Genomic DNA, 10,022 nt, shown 5'->3' on the forward strand with positions numbered 1-10,022 from the left:
AGTGTATGTGTGTCTTTGATTTTTCTCCATGTTACGTAGGTTTGATTTATACTATAATTAATTTTTTTCATTTAAGGAAAAAAGCTCTTAGAAGAAAAACGACACCCTTCATACGGAAGCAAACAAAGTCACAGTGTATCTGGTTTTAAAATACACCACTTGAAACTTGGCTAATAGATCAGACATTCCCCTCCTGGGTATAACTGTGTGAATATATAGAAATGTTTTAAGAAACTGTAGTACAGAATAAATAATAGGACTGGAAGCAAATATTAAAGGTGGACATCTTCATAATACATGTATATATTGCAAGGAGGGTAATTCCTCATGCTTGGTGATACCTCTCGAGTGTCCATTTAGAAAAAGACTGGGAGATCATGACCCGAGCCGAAGTCGGGTGCTTAACCGACTGAGCCACCCAGCCGCTCAGGTAATTGTGACATTTTTAACCTGCCCACTGTCTTTAGCAAAGGAAACATTTATTTACTATTCATACGCTGTCAGCACACAGAGAAGAACCTTGAATGCATCCACTGGGATCTTTGTTTCCCACCACGCCCTCATCACTGAGTGCCGCCCTTTCCCCTGCTTGGAACAGTCTAGGCGGTGTTATTCCTGAAGAGTCCGATATTTACTTGTACTCATGTTTAGCTTTGGTTTTCTCATCCCAGCTTTCATAACCCACTCCTTCCTTCTGCGTTCACTTTCCTTCTTTCAGAAACACATCCTTTAGCAGTTTTTTCAGACATTATAAATGGTCAACTCAGTCTTTTGTAAAAATGTCTTTATTTTTTCCTTCCTTCTCAAATAATGCTTTCGCTGGGCACTGCATTGCAGGTGGCAGTGGTGTCTCCCAATCCTTGGACCATGTTTTTTTGATGTCAACCTAAGGGTCTTCCTTGGCAGGTAAAATATCTCTCTCACTAACTGCTTTTATCCTTCTTCTTTTTTTTTTTATTAGCTTTTTTGAATAATTCCTTTTTAAAATTTTTTTTATTTTTAAAAATTTACATCTAAATTAGTTACCATATCGTGCAATAATGATTTCAGGAGTAGATTCCTTAGTGCCCCTTACCCATTTAGCCCACCCCCCCTCCCACAACCCCTCCAGCAACCCTCAGTTTGTTCTCCATATTTATGAGTCTATTCTGTTTTGTCCCCCTCCCTGTTTTTATATTATTTTTGTTTCCCTTCCCTTAGGTTCATCTGTTTTGTGTCTTAAAGTCCTCATAGGAGTGAAGTCATATCATTTTTGTCTTTCTCTAATTTCACTTAGCATAATACCCTCCAGTTCCACTCATTAGTTGCAAATGGCAAGATTTCCTTCTTTTTGATTGCCAACTAATACTCCATTGTACATATATACCACATTTTCTTTATCCATTCATCCATCTAGGGACATTTGGGCTCTTTCCATACTTTGGCTATTGTTAATAGTACTGCTATAAACATGGGGGTGCATGTGTCCCTTTGAAACAGCACACCTGTATCCCTTAGATAAATGCCTAGTAGTGCAAGTGCTGGGTTGTAGGGTAGTTTTATTTTTAGTTTTTTGAGGAACCTCCATACTGTTTTCCAGAGTGGCTGCACCAGTTTGCATTCCCACCAACAGTGCAAAAGAGATCCTCTTTCTCTGAATCCTTGCCAACGTCTGTTGTTGCCTGAGTTGTTAATGTTAGCCATTCTGACAGGTGTGAAGTGGTATCTCATTGTGATTTTGATTTGTGTTTCCCTGATGATTAGTGATGTGGAGTATTTTTTCATGTGTCGGTTGGCCATCTGGAGGTCTTCTCTGGAGTAGTGTCTATTCATGTCTTTTGCCCATTTCTTCACTGGATTATTTGTTTTTTGGGTGTTGAGTTTGATAAGTTCTTTATAGATTATGGATACTAACCCTTTATCTGATATGTCATTTGCAAGTATCTTCTCCCATTCTGTCAGTTGCCTTTTAGTTTTGCTGATTGTTTCCTTTGTTGTGCAGAAGGTTTTTATTTTGATGAGGTCCCAGTAGCTCATTTTTGCTTTTCTTTCCCTTGCCTCCGGAGGTGTGTTGAGTAAGAAGTTGCTGCGGCCCGGATCAAAGAGGTTTTTGCCTGCTTTCTCCTCAAGGATTGTGATGGCTTCCTGTCTTACACTGAGGTCTTTCATCCATTTTGAGTTTGTCTTTGTGTATGGTGTATGGTCCAGGTTCATTCTTCTGCATGTCGCTGTCCAGTTTTCCCAGCACCACTTGCTGAAGAGACTGTCTTGATTCCTTCGGATATTCTTTCCTGCTTTGTTAAAGATTAGTTGGCCATACATTTGTGGGTCTGTGTCTGGGTCTCTATTCTGTTCCATTGATCTGAGTGTCTGTTCTTGTGCCAGTACCATATTGTCTTGACGATTACAGCTTTGTAGTGTAGCTTGAAGTCTGGGATTGTGATGCCTCCTGCTTTGGTTTTCTTTTTCAAGATTGCTTTGGCTATTCGGGGTCTTTTCTGGTTCCATACAAATTTTAGGATTGCTTGTTCTAGCTCTATGAAGAATACTGGTGTTATTTTGATAAGGATTGCATTGAATATGTAGATTGCTTTGAGTAGTATTGACATTTTAACTATATTTGTTCTTCCTATCCAGGAGCATGGAATCTTTTTCCATTTTTTGTGTCTTCTTCAATTTCTTTCATAAACTTTCTATAGTTTTCAGTGTATAGATTTTTCACCTCTTTGGTTAGATTTATTCCTAGGTATTTTATGGTTTTTGGTGCAATTGTAAATGGGATCGATTCCTTGATTTCTGTTTCTTTTGCTTCATTGTTAGTGTATAGGAATGCAACCGATTTCTGTGCATTGATTTTATATCCTGCAACTTTGCTGAATTCATGAATCAGTTCTAACAGTTTTTTTGGTGGAATCTTTTGGGTTTTACATGTAGAGTATCATGTCATCTGCAAAGAGTGAAAGTTTGATCTCCTCCTGGCCGATATGGATGCATTTTATTTCTTTGTGTTGTCTGATTGCAGAGGCTAAGACTTCCAATACTGTGTTGAATAAAAATGGCAAGAGTGGACATCCCTGTCTTGTTCCTGGCCTCAGGGCGAAAGCTCTCACTTTTTCCCCATCAAGGATGATATTAGCGTTGGGTTGTTCATATATGGCTTTTATGATCTCGAGGTATGCTCCTTCTATCCCTAGTTTCTTGAGGGTTTTTATTAAGAAAGGATGCTGTTTTTTTCAAATGCTTTCTCTGCATCTATTGAGAGGATCATATGGTTCTTGTCCTTTCTTTTATTGACGTGATGAATCACATTGATTGTTTTGCAGATATTGAACTAGCCCTGCATCCCAGGTATGAATCCCGCTTGGTCATGGTGAATAATTTTTTTAAAGTATTGTTGGATCCGGTTGGCTAATACCTTGTTGAGAATTTTTGCATCCATGTTCATCAGGGAAATTGGTCTATAGTTCTCCTTTTTGGTGGGGTCTCTGTCTGGTTTGGGAATCAAAGTAATGCTGGCTTCATAGAAAGAGTTTGGAAGTTTTCCTTCCATTTCTATTTTTTGGAACAGTTTCAAGAGAATAGGTATTAACTCTTCTTAAATGTTTGGTAGAATTTCCCTGGAAAGCCATCAGGCCCTGGACTCTTATTTTTTGGTAGATTTTTGATTACTAATTCTATTTCCTTACTGGTTATGGATCTGTTCAAATATTCTATTTCTTCCTGTTTCAGTTTTGGTAGTGTATATGTTTCTAGGAATTTGTCCATTTCTTCCAGATTGCCCATTTTATTGGCATAAAATTTCTCATAATATTCTCTTATTATTGTTTTTATTTCTGTTGTATTGGTTGTGATCTCTCCTCTTTCATTCTTGATTTTATTTATTTGGGTCCTTTCCTTTTTCTTCTTGATCAAACTGGCTATGGTTTATCAGTTTTGTTAATTCTTTCAAAGAACCAGCTTCTGGTTTCATTGATCTGTTCTACTGGTTTTTTTTTGGGGGGGGGGTTGATAGCATTAATTTCTTCTCTAATCTTTATTATTTCCTGTCTTCTGCTGGTTTGGGGTTTTATTTGCTGTTCTTTTTCCAGCTCCTTAAGGTGTAAGGTTAGGATGTGTATCTGAGATCTTTCTTCCTTCTTTAGGAAGGCCTGGATTCCTATACACTTTCCTCTTATGACCACCTTTTCTGCCTCCCAGAAGTTTTGGGTTGTGGTGTTATCATTTTCATTGACTTCCAGATACTTTTTAATTTCCTCTTTAACTGCTTGGTTAGCCCATTCATTCCTTAGTAGGATGTTCTTCAGTCTCATCTGATATACTCATCTCAATACTTTATACTGCTGGATAAAGTATTTGTTACCTTTCCAAATTTTTTCTTGTGGTTGATTTCGAGTTTCATAGCATTGTGGTCTGAAAATATGCACGGTATGATCTCGATCTTTGTGTACTTACTTAGGGCTGATTTGTGTCCCAGTATATGGTATATTCTGGAGAACGTTCCATGTGCACTGGAGAAGAATGTATATTCTGCTGCTTTAGGATGAAATGTTCTGAACATATCTGTTAAGTGCATCTGGTCCAGTGTGTCATTCAAAGCCATTGTTTCCTTGTTGATTTTTTGATTAGATGATCTATCCATTGCTGTGAGTGGGGTGCTGAAGTCTCCTACTATTATGGTATTACTATCGATGAGTTTCCTTATGTTTGTGATTAATTGGTTTATGTATTTGGTTGCTTCTGCCTTTGGACCATAAATGTTTACAACTGTTAGGTCTTCTTGGTGGATAGACCCCTTGATTATGGTATAATGCCCTTCTCCATCTCTCGATACAGTCTTTATTTTAAAGTCTAGATTGTCTGATATGAGTATGGCTACTCTGACTTTCTTTCGTTGGCCATTAGCATGATAGATGGTTATCCATCCCCTTATTTTCAATCTGAAGGTGTCTTTAGATCTAAGTGGGTCTCTTGTAAACAGCATATAGATGGATCTTGTTTTCTTATCCATTTTGTTACCCTGTGTCTTTTGATTGGAGCATTGAGTCCATTGACATTTAGAGTGAGTACTGAAAGATATGAATTTATTGCCATTATGATGCTTGTAAAGTTGGAATTTCTGGTGGTGTTCTCTGGTCCTTTTTGATCTTTTGTTGCTTTGGTATATATGTATATATATATATATATATATATATATATATATATATGTATATATATATTTTTTGTTGTTGTTGTTTATCTGGGAAACTTTTTATCTCTCCTTCTATTTTGAATGACAGCCTTGCTGGATAAAGAATCCTTGTCTGCATATTTTTCTGATTCTAGCTGCTTTTCTTCTGTTAAGATATTTTATTTTAGGGTGTTCCATTATCTAGGTAGAGAGAAAACTTTTTATTTATTTTTTATAAATATATATTTATTTTGGGGGTGGGGAACAGAGAGAGGGAGAGAGAGAATCCCAAGCAGGCTCCGATGTCAGCACAGAGTCTGATGCAGGACTTGAACTCACAAACCGTGAGATAATGACCTGAGCCAAAGTTGGACACTTAACCCACTGAGCCACCCAGGTGTCCTGGTATGGAGAAGCTTTTACTTTATTATGCTAGGGATTTAGTTTCTTCATTCCCATGTCGACATCAAAGGATGTTGGTGGGGGTCTACTCTACATAGTCACTCAGAGTCCAAGGATAACACAGGCCCCCCCATCTGGTAGTTGCACCAACTGGGTTAGGAATCTCTTTTTGGAGCTCTTGCTCTCGACATTCTGACTTTGAGTTCCCTTTTCTTTTCCAGAACTTGGGGGTTTCCCCTTCTCTCTTTTGAGCTCAGCTGGGTGCTAAATGATTTTACATTTTCTACATTTATATCCATTTGAAGCAGCAGAAGAACATTCCTTTAATTAAAACTTCACGTTGCCAGAAGTTGAATGTTTTAAGAGGTTATATTCTAAAACATTTTAGATCCCAACTTTCCTATTTATTTTTGTGTACGAATTTACATCTCAGAGCCAACTGCCAGAGCGCTCAGATTCCAAGCATCCCAAAATTAGCATATCCTATTTCTGCACATTCTGGGTTTTCTTAGGCTGTCAGTTTCCATCATCAGTCGGCTACTCCTCTGGATATCTGCAAATATTTCTGGGGTCCATTACCACAGCAATTCATTTTATTAAACAATAGCCACCCATAGAGGTCATGGGACATCCTTCCAGCAAAAATTTAACAGTGTTTACCTATGAGGTATGTGCTATGCCCTGGAAGGAAAATAAAGATGAGGAAGCCTCAGATACAGCCCCAAGTAGCACACAGTCTGGTAGGAGAAAGAGGACATGTATGTAAATAACCTTTATATAGGTGGACCATGATAATGGCTGAAGAAACTCAGGAGCAGCAGAATGCTTTGAGGATTCAGAGGGGACACACTCATTTATAGATGGAGAAACCAGAGAAGGCTTCATGGAAGTGGTGTTTGTACTGGTGCTCAAGGATGGTGTGTTAGCTTTCCATTGTTAGCCTAACAAGTTACCACAAGTTTAGTGCCGGACACAACACCTTGTAAGGTACAGCACAGGGCTATAGTGAACAATACTGCATAGCCTGTTTGAAAGCTGCTAGGAGAGTTACTGTGATGAAGTTCTGTAGGTCAGAAGTGCGAGTATAGTGAGGCTCCTCTGGGTCCCTTGCTTAGTTTCACAAGGTCAAAATCAAGGTGTTGGGAGGGCTGCGTTCCGTTCTGGAGCTCCTGGGGATGAATCTCACTCAGGTTGCTTAGTTCCTTGTGGTAATAGGACCGAGGTCCCATATCCCTGCCAGCTGTCATCTGGGGGCCTGTCTTTGCTTCTAGAGGCCACCACATTCCCGCCTGTGCTTTATATGTCACCCTCTTCAGCAGTGGGAGGTGAGTCCCTCTCAGGCTTTTAATCTCTCCTTCTGTTACATCTCTTCTGACCCCAGCTGGAGAAAGTTCTCTGCTCTTAAGGGCTCCCGTGATCATATCTCCACCTGGAGAGTCTAGGCAACTCTCCCTGTTTTCAGGTCTGTAACCTACATTGCACCTGCAGAGTCCCCTTTGCCATGCAAGGTAACTAACATGTTTACAGGATCCTGGAATTAGGGCGTGGGCATCTTTGGAGCACCATCACCTGGTGCCTACCCCTGATGGTTAGAATTTACACATGCTGGGCCACGTCAGAGGGTTCCTCGTGCAGAGGGAATGGAGAGAACAAACCGTGGAGGCAGGAGACCACGTGCAAGGCGAGTGAGAACAGCTGGCTTTTCTAGAGTATAAAATGGCCAGCTTCCTCCAAATGATGAGATACGTGGGCAAGCTCTTGGGTAGAGTCAGACCTTTTGAACGAGAGTAAGGCAGCCACAGACCCCCGAGGGCCTGGAGAGTGACGTGCCATTGCATCAGCACTGCGGGTGAAATTGCTGTGGTAGCGCTTCTACGCTTCCTGCGCAGATTTCCTTCCTCGCGATTTAACTGTGTAAAAGCTGGGCGCCTTCAGTAAGTAACTTTTACATATTATTACATATCCGTTGCACAAAGTAGTGACGAATCAGAAGAACGTAATAATCACCCATCACCCGAAACTCTCAGAACTGTTGCTATGTGAGATGCTAATGCTAATGCTTTGTGAGATGCCTTTAAAAGTTAGTAATGCATGCACTCAGCTTTCCATGTCTATTAATATTTTCCCTCGATGTTATTTTTAATGGCTATGTGGTTTTCTATTGTATGGGTGGCACCACAGTTTGTTTACTGCGTTCCCCGATGTTGACATTTGGCTCCGTCCCAAGTTGTTTTACTATCATAAACAACTCTGAGATGAACACGACAAGAGTTGTTTTTATGGGGCATGTTGACCAGGATGTCAGCAGACCCTCGGTGGGACTGCAGAGGGGGGCCTGGGTGTGGTCCCAGCTGTAGGGTGTGTGGCCCCTCGCCCAGTTTCTTCACCCAGGCCTCTTGGCTGTGCCCAGGTGTGTGGTTTGTTGTTAACTTGATCCAGCTGCTCCTGAGGGTTCTGCCTGGGACCCTGGAGCTGTGGCAGGAGGAGGGGCGCGGAGCAGGGGCTGAGGGCTACGGAGGGCAGTGGGAGCTCAGGTGTGTGTGGGGGGGAACCTGATGGGTGTGGGGGGCTGGGCAGGCCCAGAGTCCTGGTGAGAGGGGGCCCCTAGGGAGACCCAGCCGAGCTTCCCAGGAGGCCTCTTGGAAGTTGTTTCCCTTGGAAGGAAAGGGAAGAAAACAGCAAAGGCATGTTGCTTTAACAGGCTGTAGGGAGGATGAACAAACCGTGGCTGCAGGCTGTAACTAGGACAGTGACAATATTTGTGCTTCCTTGGCTGCTTCCAACTCCTGCTACCCTGTTTTCTCCTCCCCTGCCTCCAGCTGCCCGAGCAAAATGGAAGGTCTGAGTGGGAGACCGCACAGGGATCTTTCTGGGGCCATGGAAACATTCTGTTAAATGGGGTGTGCGTTTTGCATCTATTACAACTCACGGAATGGTGCACTTAAGGGCTATGTATTTCACTGCATATAAATGATCCTCAATATTTAACAAAAAATTAAGGGTTCTACGTTTGCAAACCAGCAGGATCTTGCGATTTTTGTGCAAGGGAACATAAATGGTTTAAGGTGGAGTACAAACAGGAAGGAAGGCCCAGGAGGGGCTGACCTCCTCGGTATCCAAGTGAGGGGATCCCTGGTGAGAGGCTCAGTGTAGTGGGCTCTGACCCTCAGCCCTCATCTGCACGAAGGAGACAAAGCCTGCCTTGCAGGGGGGTGCTGTGGTGCAGGTTTAAGATCCTGTATAAGACAGCCGAGCACCGGGTGTGACGAAGGACAGGGAGTGAACATGTGGGAAACATTCCTAAAACTTTGCCAGGGATATCAGGCTGCCACTGTGCTCTGTGATTTCCTATGCAGGATGGGGAAGAGTCAAGGGGCCCCCTGGGAAGAGGGGAAAGAAGCTAGACCTGGGGATGCTTCTAAGTATTTCTGAGTGCCGGGAAAACCCCCATCCAGGACTGCTACCCTGTGCCTTGGCAGGGTGGGCACTAGGGGAAGGGGCGAGTGGGGAAAGACTCTAAGGGGGAGAGGCAGGGCCCCAAGGACTTGGCAGTTCTGACCGAAGGAGGTAGCACGGGGTGCAAAGCCAGCAAAAGGGAAGGGCCGCGTAGCCCCTCGTGGCGCAGTGCTGGTCACATGACTCTTCTTGAGGCCGGCCAGCCCCACCCTTTATTCTGCCGCCTGTAAAATAAACCTGGTTACAACAATAAAGTATTTATCTAAAGTAAATTTTGGAGAGATTATAGAAATACACATCTACTTTAGCTTTAATATTATTCATATTTGAACAGCAAGCTGCACGTGTTAAAGTCTAGTTCCTGAGAACACACGTATAGGCTACACTTGTGTTGATATCTGTACCCCCTACGTACTATAGGGCTCACCACGCACCCTGTAATAAGTTAAATCAACAACGATGAACCAACCGTAAGTTATTACCAAAGGCTTAGAAGAGCAGCAATTTAAAATCATGACAACAGGGGCGATCCTCTGATTGTAGTGAGTCCTTCTAAACCTACTGGGGACCTGCAGTGAGTTTTTTGGACACATGCCTCATAGAGTCCACAGGATGGCCTTGTACTGCATGGCTGCCCTCTTCCTGGGGAGAACAGTGAGTTGGGGTCCACTGTAAAACTGAGTAAATTTTATTAAAATTTTTTAAAAAATTTATTTTTGAGAGAGATACATAGAGCGTGAGTCGGGGAGGGGCAGAGAGAGAGGGAGACAGAATCCGATGCAGGTTCCAGGCTGTGAGCGGTCAGCACAGAGCCCAATGTGGGCTGGAAACCACGAACCCGGTGAGATCACGACCTGAGCCGAAGTTGGATGCTGAACCGACTGAGCCACCCAGGTGTCCCTAAAACTTAGTAAGTTAATTTTTTTTTTATTAGAGAGAGAGAGAGAAAGCATAAGTGGGGGAGAGGGACAGAAGGAGACAGAGAATCTCCACACTCAGCATGGAGCCCAATTCAGGG

The sequence above is a fragment of the Panthera tigris genome, chromosome A3 (assembly GCF_018350195.1).
Source record: "Panthera tigris isolate Pti1 chromosome A3, P.tigris_Pti1_mat1.1, whole genome shotgun sequence".
Classification (NCBI taxonomy): Eukaryota; Metazoa; Chordata; class Mammalia; order Carnivora; family Felidae; genus Panthera; species Panthera tigris.